This window comes from Bos indicus, chromosome 9, assembly GCF_029378745.1.
Source record: "Bos indicus isolate NIAB-ARS_2022 breed Sahiwal x Tharparkar chromosome 9, NIAB-ARS_B.indTharparkar_mat_pri_1.0, whole genome shotgun sequence".
Taxonomy (NCBI): domain Eukaryota; kingdom Metazoa; phylum Chordata; class Mammalia; order Artiodactyla; family Bovidae; genus Bos; species Bos indicus.
In genome coordinates this window covers 68,268,429-68,280,972 of record NC_091768.1, presented here as the reverse complement: position 1 = coordinate 68,280,972, position 12,544 = coordinate 68,268,429, and the positions used below count along the sequence as shown (strand labels likewise).

At 39.9% G+C, this 12,544-nt stretch overlaps 1 pseudogene; it reads left to right on the top strand.

The window, feature by feature from the left end:
• Positions 1–11,333: 11,333 nt before the first annotated feature.
• Positions 11,334–11,579, top strand: LOC109563649 (ubiquitin-like protein NEDD8 pseudogene; annotated as a pseudogene).
• The last annotated feature ends 965 nt before the right edge of the window (positions 11,580–12,544 follow it).

Below are 12,544 nucleotides of genomic sequence, written 5' to 3'. Positions count from 1 at the left end.
AAGAAGCTCTTTAGTTCTTCTTCACTTTCTGACTTAAGGGTGGTGTCATCTGCGTATCTGAGGTTATTGATATTTCTCCCGGCCATCTTGATTCCAGCTTGTGCTTCATCCAGCCCAGCGTTTCTCATGATGTACTCTGCATAGAAGTTAAATAAGTAGGGTGACAATATACAGCCTTGACATACTCCTTTTCCTATGTGGAACCAGTCTGTTGTTCCATGTCCAGTTCTAACCATTGCTTCCTGACTTGCATACAGGTTTCTCAAGAGACAGGTCAGGTGGTCTGGTATTCCCATCTCTTTCAGGATTTTCCACAGTTTATTGTGATCCACACAGTCAAAGGCTTTGGCATAGTCAGCAAAGCAGAAATAGGTCTTTTTCTGGAATTCTCATGCTTTTTTGATGATCCAGCAGATGTTGGCAATTTGATCTCTGGTTCCTCTGCCTTTTCTAAAACCAGCTTGAACATCTGGAAATTCACGGTTCACGTATTGCTGAAGCCTGGCTTGGAGAATTTTGAGCATTCCTTTACTAGCGTGTGAGATGAGTGCAGTTGTGTGGTAGTTTGAGCATTCTTTGGCATTGCCTTTCTTTGGGATCGGAATGAAAACTGATCTTTTCCAGTCCTGTGGCCACTGCTAATTATTAGAGAAATGCAAATCAAAATGACAATGAAGTATCACCTCATACTGGTCAAAATGGCCATTATTAAAAAGTTTACAAACAAGAAATGGTGGACAGGATGTGGATAAAAGGGAACCCTTCTACACTATTGGTGGACATGTAAATTGGCGCAGCCACTGTGAAAAAAAGGGCTTCCCAAGTGGTGGTAGTGGTAAAGAATCCACATGCCAGTGCAGGAGTCATAGAAACATGGGTTCAATCTCTGGGTCAGAAAGATCCCTTGGGAGAGGACATGGCAATCCACTCCAGTATTCTTGCCTGAAGAATCCCATGGTCAGATAAGCATGGTGGGCTATAGTCTATAGGGTCACATAGACTCAGATAGGACTGAAAGGACTTAGCACACACTATGAAAAAAAGTATGGAGGTTCCTTGTGCTGTGTATGTGTGTGTGCTCAGTAGCTTCAGTCGTGTCCAACTCTTTGTGACCCTGTGGACTATAGCCCGCCAGGCTCCTCTGTCCATGGGATTTTTCCAGCAAGAATACTGGAATGGGTTGGCATGTCCTCCTCCAGGGCATCTTCCCGACACAGGAATCAAACCAGCATCTCCTGTGTCTACATTGCTGGTGGGATTCTTTACCATTGAGCCACCATGGAGGTTCCTTAAAAACCTAAAAATAGAGTTACCATGTGATCCAGCAATACCACTCCTGGGCATATATCTGGAGAAAACTCTAATTCAAAATGATACATATGCCCCGATGTTCATAGCAGTGCTATTTACAATAGTCAAGATATGCTGCTGCTGCTAAGTCCCTTCAGTCATGTCCAACTCTGTGCAATCCCATAGACGGCAGCCCACCAGGCTCCGCCGTCCCTGGGACACCCCAGGCAAGAACACTGGAGTGGGTTGCCATTTCCTTCTCCAATGCATGAAAGTGAAAAGTGAAAGCGGAGTCACTCAGTCGTGTCCGACTCTTAGCAACCCCATGGCCAACAGCCTACCAGGCTCCTCTGCCCATGGGATTTTCCAGGCAAGAGTACTGGAGTGGGGTGCCATTGCCTTCTCTGAGTCAAAATATGGAAGCAACCTAAATGTCCACTGACAAATGAATGGATAAAGAAGATGTAGCATATATATACAATGAAATACTACTTAGCAATAAAAAAAGAATGAAATAATGTTATTTGCAGCAACATGGATGGACCTAGAGATTATCATACTAAGTAAAGTCAGATAGAAAAAGACAAATAAATACCATATGATACCACTTATATGTGGAATCTAGAATATGATACAAATGAACTTATTTGCAAAACAGAAACAGACTCATAGACATGGAAAACAAATTTGTGATTACCAAAGGGGAAAGGGCATGGAGGAGGAATAAATTAGGAGTTTGGGATTAGTAGATACAGACTCCTATATATAAAATAGACAAACAAGATCCTACTGTATAGCACATATTTATTCTAATCTATTTAATTCTAATAATTTAAGCAGATTAGAATAACTTGGAAAAGGACATGGATTTGGGAAATGGATATAAAAAGGAATGAGTGAAGGGATGAATAACTCAGCTAATATGAAAGGACCTCACAGGGCTCCATGGTGTTAATGGGCCTTAAACTGAGAACCAGTGATGATGAAGATCAACTCAGTCTCTGAACATGTGGTCAAAATAATGACGGTTGTATCAAATTTAAGATCAAATTAAAAAGCAGTTGTTTTAAAAACAAAATTTCCTTTCCTAAGCAAAGGAAATTTTCTCTCAAATTGAAGAGACAATTTTTTTTAGCTGGATGATTTTTGTTTGGGGTTAATTGTAGAAGTTATTTATATGTTAAGTGGTCATTGAGATGTTTTTATTTGTTTTATTTTATTTATTTATTTTGCTTACTGCAGTCTTATTTATTACAGAGAAAAAAATGAAGGCCAAGTAAACATCTAGTAACAGAGAAATAGTTCAGTCAATTGGAATCATGGTAGGGATGTTATGTGAGATTTTTTTTATAGTTATTAAATGGACAAAGTTTTGAGCTTAAAGGTAACAGTCTGATACAAACACTTGGTGGAATATAGATGGGAAGTGAATAAAAGGGAACAAGATAAAAGTAGAGATATTTAAGGGGAGAAATAGTTGTGGTCAGCATTTCTCAAAATCTGAGACTCCTACCTCAAGTGGGAAAACCATGCTAGGCTTGCATGCTTAGTTGCTTCAGTCTTGTCCAAATCTGTGTGACCCTAGGGACCACAGTCCTCCAGGCTCCCCTGTCCATGGAATTCTCCACGGGTTGCCATACCCTCCTCCAGGGGATCTTCCCAACCCAGGGATCGAACCCACATCTCTTACATCTCCCGCATTGGCAGGCAGGTTCTTAACCACTAGCAATGTTGCGCTTGCTCCATAGAGAATGATGGTGTTGTCCGAGCACCTTTTCCTCCACTTTTCAGACTCACAGGGAACAGGAGCACCTTAAAGCTATAGAGATAACCTGTGTTAAGCAAATGTACCTGTTGACTTCACCTAACTTGGTGCTTCTCAGACTTACTTGATTAAGCCACCTCTGTTTCTACGAAGAAAGCCATTAATATCTGCCAAACATGCCTTTCACAGCCACTTGGGAAAACACTAGCTTTAGTGAACTGCCTACCACCATCCCTTCATTTTAACCTATATTTTCCATTTCACCTGTCTTTGCAATGCCTATAACGTATACCAGTTTCCTTAAAAATATACACACACAAAATGGTAAAAGTACATGCTTCTTGAAAAATTTTAAACAACAAGAGAAGTAGATTTTGTCTCAAAAATGAGATCATACCATACATCCAGAGCTGTATTTCCCTTTTTCATTAGTAGATCTTTTTCAGTATAGTCACATCACATATATTGTGCTTTTTTAACAACCACAGAATATTCCAGAATAGGAATGTAAATGATCAAGGGTAGGTTTTAGTACCAGGATGGAGGAAGGGGACAAACCCAAAGGACACAGATAGTCCTTTAAGGGAGGGACCCAGTGAAGGCTGCATCAGGCCAAGGAACATTGGCTCTGGACAGCATGAAGGAGTCAAGAGGCACTTTTAAACAGGAGGCAATGGAGCGGGGATAATGCTGTAAAAAAAAGGCTATAAAATGAGAAATCATGGTTATTAAGATTAGACTAGGGAGGAAGATGATATATGTATAGAATCAAAACAACTTTAAATATAGTTTTAAATATTTGCAATATACCAGGTACTAGGCTAGGTGCTTTAGATATATTTTTTCATTCAATCTTCAGCATTCCTTCCTCAAAATTTTGTAAGACAGGTTTTAACACCTCCATTATACCTGTAAGGAAACCGAGAATTCAAAAATTCAAGCGAGTTGGTGAAGGTCGCAATGCTACTAAACGACAGGCTGAGTTGACTCCCCGTCTGTCTGACTTGAATGAGGCAGGACCCCAATCATCACCTCACAAGTAGCATGTACTAGGGGAGAAAGGCTGTGACTGTCCGTACTTGGTGGGGGGGTGTGGGGGGGTGTTGGCGCCATGGCTCAGGATCAGCCATTTATGCTTGGTGACTTTTTTGATGGCACAGGTGATGGGGGCGGGTGTGTCAATATCAAGGTGGGAAAAAAAAAAAAATTCCTCAAGGCTTCTTTTCCTGAATATAGAGGTTGTTTTCTAATCTCTTTCCTTTCAAAATCAGCTGAAGAGTGTTATAAAACCATGTGGCTTGAAACTCTTTAAGCACACATCCTTCTGAGGTCTTCTCTACACTTCCTGACCAGCTTTCTCACACTTTCTCAAAAAATAGTCACTGGCTCTCTACCTTCAGGAGGGGACTTCCCTTCTTCAGCTTCCCATCTCACGGAGCTCTCTCAGCTGCACCCTCAGCATGGCCCCAGAGTGTCTATATGTCATTAAACTGAGAATTTCTGGAGAGGAGAAAGAGTGACCTACATCTGCACGTGAGTTTAGTCCTTCACCCTGCTTGGCCTGGCACAGCAAGGGGCACAAAGGCAGGGACTCAGAAATGATTGTTGAATGGATGGGAAGACAACCGGCCACATTCAACAAGGAAGAGGAGACAGGTGTATAAGATCCACTTCCTTGGTTTCCATGGGAATGCCATGAGTGGGAAAGGCAAAATGATGTGAATGGACATAATGCTAAGATGATTCTCTGGGAAAGGAGCTGGAACATGTGCAGCTCACTTTACAAAGAGGAAGAAAAATAATTAAATTTGTGTATTTTCAAATGTTTTACTCAATGTTAACTATCAGTAGATCAGGTATAAAGTAAAAGTGAAACCATATACCCTTTATATATACATATATATACACATATATGTGGGCTTCCCTGGTGGCTCAAATGGTAAAGAATCTGCCTGCAATGTGGGCAACCCAGGTTCGATCCCTGGATCTAGAAGATCCCCTGGAAAAGGGAATGGCAATCCTCTCCAGTATTCTTGCCTGGAGAATTCCATGGACAGAGGAGCCTAGCAGGCTACATACACTACATGGGGTAGCAAAGAGTCAGACACAACTAAGAGACAAACACACATACATATATGTATTTGTGGGGCTTTCCTGGTGGTTCAGTGGTAAAGACTCTGCCTGCTAATGTGGGAGATGTGAGTTTGATTCCCTAATTGGGAAGATCCTCTGGAGAAGGAAATGACAACTCCTGTATTCTTGCCTGGAGAATTCCATGGACAGAGGAGCCTGACGGGGTACAGTCCATAGGGTCACACAAGAGTTAGACACGACTTAGTAACTAAACAAAAACAGACATATTTGTACATGTCTACACATACAAAAATATATATACAATTTTATCTTACAAATGTAATAACTATATTTATCTGTATGTAAACATCTATATCAAATATACTTTATAGGCCCCTAAGAAGCTTAGTCATCTGTATAGAAAAATCCAGCTTTTGCTGGTATATACAGTTGTAGTCACTGACATATCATGGTTTTATTTTATGAAACATTTCATCATAAATTAGTCCCTTCCATGTTGAGGAAAGATTTCCCGAACAAAAAGTTCTCACAATAGAGATGTTGGTGAGTCACTCTCATTTTGGTGACTCATGCTACTTTGGTTTTATAACCTTTTGAGTAATATGATAATAGTAATGCTTAATTTGTATGTGCCTCTACAGACCTCTGAAAATCACCTAGGCAGTGTGGAGCCACAAATAGAGGCTTTCAAATTTTAATTCCAGCTATACTCCTGAAGTATGTGCATTTGGGTAAGTGCTAAGCTTTCATCTCTCTCTGTGTAAAGAATCTACCTTAAAACAGCCACTCTGAGGATTAAAGGAGGTAATCAAACAAACGTATTTTGCTCCCAAATGTTAGAAGTATTTCTATCCTCCTGCTTCTCCTCTCGATGACAATAAATGTGTAAGGGAGTGGGTAACTTCCCTGGTGGTCAAGATGTTAAGACTCTGCACTTCCAAAGCAGGGGACATAGGTTTGATCCCTGGTCGGGGAACTAAGACCCCACATGTCTTGTGGCATGGCCAAAATAAATAAATAAAAATTTTAGAAAAGGATGACTCCAAGTTTTAAAAAGTGTCAGGAATTAGTCATTGGACATTCAATTAAGTTAAACCATGAATTTATATACTGATTACCAAAGTGAGGCTAAGATCAATTGCCCACTTAGATGGTTTGTGTTGAATTCACATTTATTGTCAAGGGTTTTCTGTGTTGTCTACGCTGACATTCAGCCTTCCCTGCGAGGAAAGCCTGAAATCAAGATGCACGTTGAGCCTTGATGTCTCACAGTATCTTTGAGGGTAGATCATACTGTGTAGATGATAAAAGTGAGCACAGAGAAATCAAGTAATCTTGCCCAAGGTTATAACAAAGCTAGAAAGCATGAGTGGACAAAATTGGAAAGCTAGTGCTTTATATTCCAGAACTCTCTGTGACTTCCTGTTATTGTTGTGACTCGTTTACTTCCTATGGTTTGTATGCTGCAGCGATTTGCAACAATCCAAGGAAGATAAATTGAAGGCCTATCCATGCCAACCTCCAAATGTTTCAATTCAACCAGCATTTCCTGAGCCTAAATGGCAAATGTTAACTCGCATTGTTTTGTCCATTCTGCTCAATCCTCCCTTACTCTTCTTCCTAATGACTGGAAATCTACCACTGGAAATTACACTTTAGATAAATGGTTAGCTATCTGTTAAAATACAGATATTTTTTTCCAAATCAGTATCTATTTTTCCCCCACCATATCAGTAATCTGTGCCTTAAAGTGAATTAGCTTGGCTCCATTTGTATAATGACGAGCAAGGAATGTCACAGGCCAGTAAAAAATGAAAAGGGAGGCTGTGGAAACACTGCAGGGCTTCCTCACACAACACCCTGCTTGATTCTCGGTTCAACTAGGGATGTTTTGTCCCATAAAACAGTCCAGGAAAGGATGTGGGATGCGTACGTGGTAGAACATCATGCACTTGTTAAAATGATATTTTCCAAAGAAAATTTAATGAAATGGTAGAATACTCCTAAAGAATCATTAGCTGAAAAAAACAGTGACAAAAATTTGTGTTACCACTTGATTGTAATTTTGTACCATATGTGTATATGTATGCATATATGTGAGTATGCATGTGAGTGTACATGAATGTGTGTGTGTGTGTGTGTGTTAATACTGAGATGTTGGCTGAGTCAGAGATGAGATTATGCGAGCTTGGCCTGTGGCATTCAATCCACCACAACCTGGCAGAAGTCCTCTGTGAGTTTGGGGCAAACCAGTCTTCTGCCTTTCATAAAATCTGTCAAAACCAGGAGCTGTTGCTGATGAAATGCAAACAAAAGAACTCCAAACTGTAAGAAGGGTGAAGATGAAAGGGCTCTGAGACCATCTACCTCCTTTCCATATCCCAGGGGTAAATGCAACATTTCTTGTGATGGCTTCCAGAAATGTATTCTCATGCAAGTATGGATCTCACCCTTATTGTTTTTTTTTTTTTTTTTTTTTTTAGATATATGGAATTACAGTCTTCTGAATCATTTTACTTTATACTCCATGTACTTTAACTTTTCATATCAGTATTTGTTTTATTTCATAAAAATTTATGTAATGCTTTCTATGTGTCAAGGCATCATCTAGCACTTTGCAAACACTGAATCCTTTAATCCTCATAAAAACCTATGAGATGGGTACTGTTCTTATGTCCACTTAACAGACAAGTAAAGTGAGGCGCAAAGAGATTGAAATACATGCTGTAGTGGTGGAGCCAGGTTTTGAATGAAGGTATGGCTCCAGAGTCTGCACTGAGGTTTCAAAATCAACAGCTGAGCCTCTGTTTGGTATGTACAGACAGTATATACAAATCTTAGTATATACATGGAATTCCCTGGTAGCTCAGTCAGTAAAGAATCTGCCTTCAGTGCAGGAGACCCAGGTTTGATCCCTGGGTAGGGAAGATCCTCTGGAGAAGGAAATGGCAACCCACTCCAGTATTCTTGCCTAGACAATCCTATAGACAGAGGAGCCTGGCAGGCTGCAGTCCATGGAGTCGTAAGAGTTGGACATAACTTATCAGTCAACTAAACCACCGCCAGTGTATACATAGACATCATCTTTCTTAATAACTGAGTGATATTTCATTTCATGAACAACCATGATCCAATAAATCTATAAATCTGATCTACTATTTATAAGTACTTTGGTTGTTTTCAGTTTTATATTATAAAAAAGTTACCAAAAATTACATTTATCATCTATCTCTGTATAAACACACAAGATAGCCTCAGGATAAATGCTTGGCAGTGATGTTGCAAAATCAAAAGGCCAATTCTTTAAATATTTGATAAATAATGCCAAATTATCTCAGAAAAAATTGCTATCAACCATTCTCTTATTAACAGTTATGAGAATGCTTATTTTCTTCACACCCAAATGCTCTGGCTTGCCAATTTATCAACAGAGAAGGGAGGAAGCTGAGATTGGTTTCTATTTGTACTTGCATTTTAAAAATTAAAAATTAGGTTGGACACATTTCTATATGTTTATTGAACAGATAATATTTTTCCTTCTATGAACTTCCTTTTATGCATTTTATCCTTTGTGGTTTCTCCAGTGAGTTTTTTTCTTATTGATTATCAAGTGCTTTTTGTTTTTGAAGGCTATTAGCCTTTTTCTGTCATATGTAATACATATGTATTTCCCCAGGTTGGAGGAAATCAGTGTCAGCCAAGTGGATATTGTGGAATCAGTAGTCTGGACACTTCCAGCAACACAGTATCAAGATGTGCAGTAGTGAATGACACAATGAATAAGTTATAGTGTCCCCTAGCATGTGAAAGTACAGAGTCGAAGGCAAGGGCTCTGAATATGTGCAGCAAGGCATCATGCCCAACCCTCCCAGAAGTTTCCAGAAGGGTAATGTCACGAGATTCATCTCAGGAAAAGACTGAGCTTCCAGTTAATCAGGTACATTGAAAGAGGTTTAAGTACATTGAACTTAGAAGGATTTTCAATAAATGTAATACTTGTTCTAATGGTAGCTCAGGGCAAGGCATATACTTTCAAGTCAGTCCGCCTAGGCTGAAACCAGAGTTTAAATATTATTAGCTCTAGGACAATTACATAATCTCTCTGTGTCTCAGTTTCCTCACTCATGGTTGGTGGGCAGAGGGTAGTACTCCTCGCCCAGGTGCGAGAATGATATGATAGTGTATGGGAACTTCCCAGGGCAGGACCTGTACCTCAGGAGTGTTGAGTAAAGGACGGCTCTGCAGATGGCCACAGGGGAGGCCAAGCGGTCTATCCGATGCATATTCTTCATGGAGACAAGGTATTAAGGAGAATGACACGAAAAAACTAACAGCACATATCTCTGGCTGGTGAAAAATGAAAGTGTTAGTCACTCAGTTGTGTCTGACTCTTTGCAACCCTATGGACTGTAGCCCACCAGGCTCCTCTGTCCATGGAATTCCCCAGGCAAGAATACTGCAGTGGGTTGCCATTTCCTCCTCCAGGGGACCTTCCCAACCCAGGGATCAAACCTGGGTCCCCCGCATTGCAGCAGATTCTTTGCCATCTGATCCACCTAGCTGGTAGGATTGTGGAAATTCTATGTTTTTCTCATTTGTCTGCATTTTCACTAGTGAACAAACATACACTTTTACCATTGACATAAAATATTACTTTTAATAACCTGTTCTCTCCCAGTAGACTTTGTTTATTAACCTCAACTAACTCTGATTCATACCAGTAGACTTTGTTTATTAACCTCAACTAACTCTGATTCCTACCATGTTCCTCAGATCTATCAATCACATCTAGCTAGCTAGCTAGCTCTCCAGCCATGACCTTTCTACAAAGAATTCATTACATTCTAAAGTGAAAACAGGTCCAGGGGAGGAAAAAAGAGAACACAATGGAAAATACATGTAAGTAGGTTCTAAGATCCAACAGAGCTGTTATATTTTGAGAACAACTTTGGCTCTGAGCTTCCAGGAAGACAAAGCAAAAAAAGGAAGAAAAAAAAAAAAAGATCTCATTTCCTTTACAGAAGAAAAAAGTTCCCCTGGGAACTTTTCTAGTTGAAGAGGCAGTAGGAGATAAAGAAGGCAACATTTTCAGAAATGTCAGCTCATACTAGTATTTCTTGAAATGTCTCTCAGTAAGAAGTAAGGTAACAATGAAACCCAGTTAAGACAATCTGGGGACTTATCCGATGGCTCCTGGGCTTCCCTGGTGGCTCAAAAGGTAAAGCGTCTGCCTACCTTGTGGGAGACCCAGGTTGGAACCCTGGGTCGGGAAGGTCCCCTGGAGAAGGAAATGGCAACCCACTCCAGTACTTTTGCCTAGAAAATCCCATGGACTGAGAAGCCTGGTAGGCTACAGTCTATGGGGTCACAAAGAGTCAGATATGACTGAGCGATTTCACTTACTTCACTTATCCGATGGCTCAGCAGTAAAGAATCTGCCTCCAATGCAGGAGATGTGGGTTTGATCCTTGGGTCAGGAACATCCCCTGGAGGAGAAAATGGCAACCCACTCCACAAATCTTGCCTGGGAAATTCCATGGACAGAGGAGTCTGTCGGGCTACAGTCCATGGGGTGGCAAAAGAATCAGACATGACTAACGGGCTGAACAACAAGACAATTTTGCAAGTCAGTAAAATAGCATGGTCCCAAAACATGGTTTTTGGAAAGTCAGAAATGATTAGAACTGGACTATATAGTGACATGGAGACATTGCTTGTCCATCAAAGAAACCCACGTAATGAGCATTTTGCAACACCTTCACCATAATGTGTGCATCTTTCTACTGGTGAGATATTGGCTTGAACCACAGAATTTATACATGTATGAATTATCTTGAGAACTAAATTATGTTTTCTACTTTTGTTTTGTTACACCACACCTAATACACTTGGCATTTATAACTCACTAACTGCTTTGATCCAGTGTCATATATATATTCCTTTTCATCTTTAGCTGTTATATATGAATTTCAAACACAATTTATTTTTAAATTTACTTTGGATAAAATCTATTTGGTGGTTTGAATCACATAAAGTTTTATGAGAAAATGTTACAAGTAAGGTCCTTTTATTGCATGAAATTCAGAAATGCTTTACTATCAAAAATTGGGACTGAGAGATGTATTGGCGACAGCAGCGGTAGAAGCAGCAATTTATCTGTGTGCAGCCCCAAATGGAGAGGAAGATGCTAATTAAAGTGAAGACGCTGACCAGAAAGGAGATTGAGATTGACACTGAACCCACAGGCAAGGTGGAACAAATCAAAGAGCGTGTGAAGGAGAAAGAGGGAATTCCCCCAGAGCAGCAGAGGCTCACCTACAGTGGTAGACAGATAAACGTCAAGAAGACATCAACTGATTACAGGCTGTTAAGTGGTTCAGTCCTCCATCTGGTATTGGCTCTGAGAGGAGGGGGTGGTCTTCGGCAGTGATAGACCCTGCTCCATTTTACCTCCTTGCCCTGTCACTCATAATGAGGCATCATATATCCTCTCACTCTGTGGGACACTAGAGCCACTGCCCCCTCCCCTGGCTGCCCAGTCTGTTGGTGGGAGACTGTGAGGACCCCAGGAAGCAGTGTTCCTGGCCCAAAGGGCCCTTGCTGGCTATTAGGTTTTAGTTTGCAGTCCTGTGTGCTTCCCTCTCTTATGGCTGCATCCCTGATTCTCAATAAAGTATTTTTTGGCCAAAAAAAAAAAAATTGGGATTGAAATGCTCCTTTAACTTATATCTTTTAATCACTTTGCATATTTAGAAAACACTTCAAATTGATGAGATGCTGTCCTCATCAGAATGCTTGATGTTCAAATTTAGTTATTGCTCTGATTTCCCTGCATTGTGTGTTTTAAATATGAAATTTAAAGTAATCCCCAGGTTTACTTAGGTATGATAAAAAGAGAGACAAAAATACACAAAATCACCCCTTTTTACATGCAGGTTGAGGCAAATAATCATAAATTACAACTACTTCAGTAACTCACTTCAAAAATGTATTCTGAAGAAAAATCTATTCTTAACTAACCAAGTGGGGGTAAGGAGGATTGATTTTTTTTTTCCAGAAATGGTTTTGTTTCTTTACCTTGTTGATATAAATCCAAGAAAAACTAAAGGATCACAAATGTGAGAGAGTGACAGATTTATCTTTTTAATTGCTAGTATAATTAGATAGATAGATAATGATAGAAGATAGGCAGATAGAAGGAAAGAAAGAAAACAGATTTCTTTTGTGTCTATTTTATTAGTTGCCACCCTTTCATCAACTCAAATAATGGAGTTTTTTAACAGCTTATACTATGGTTTTCTTTTTTCCCAATTGGTCTTTAATCTGCTTCTAAGACTTAGAAAGAAAGTTACAGCAATGTACTATACCTAGTAAACTCTTATTATCTTCATTAGT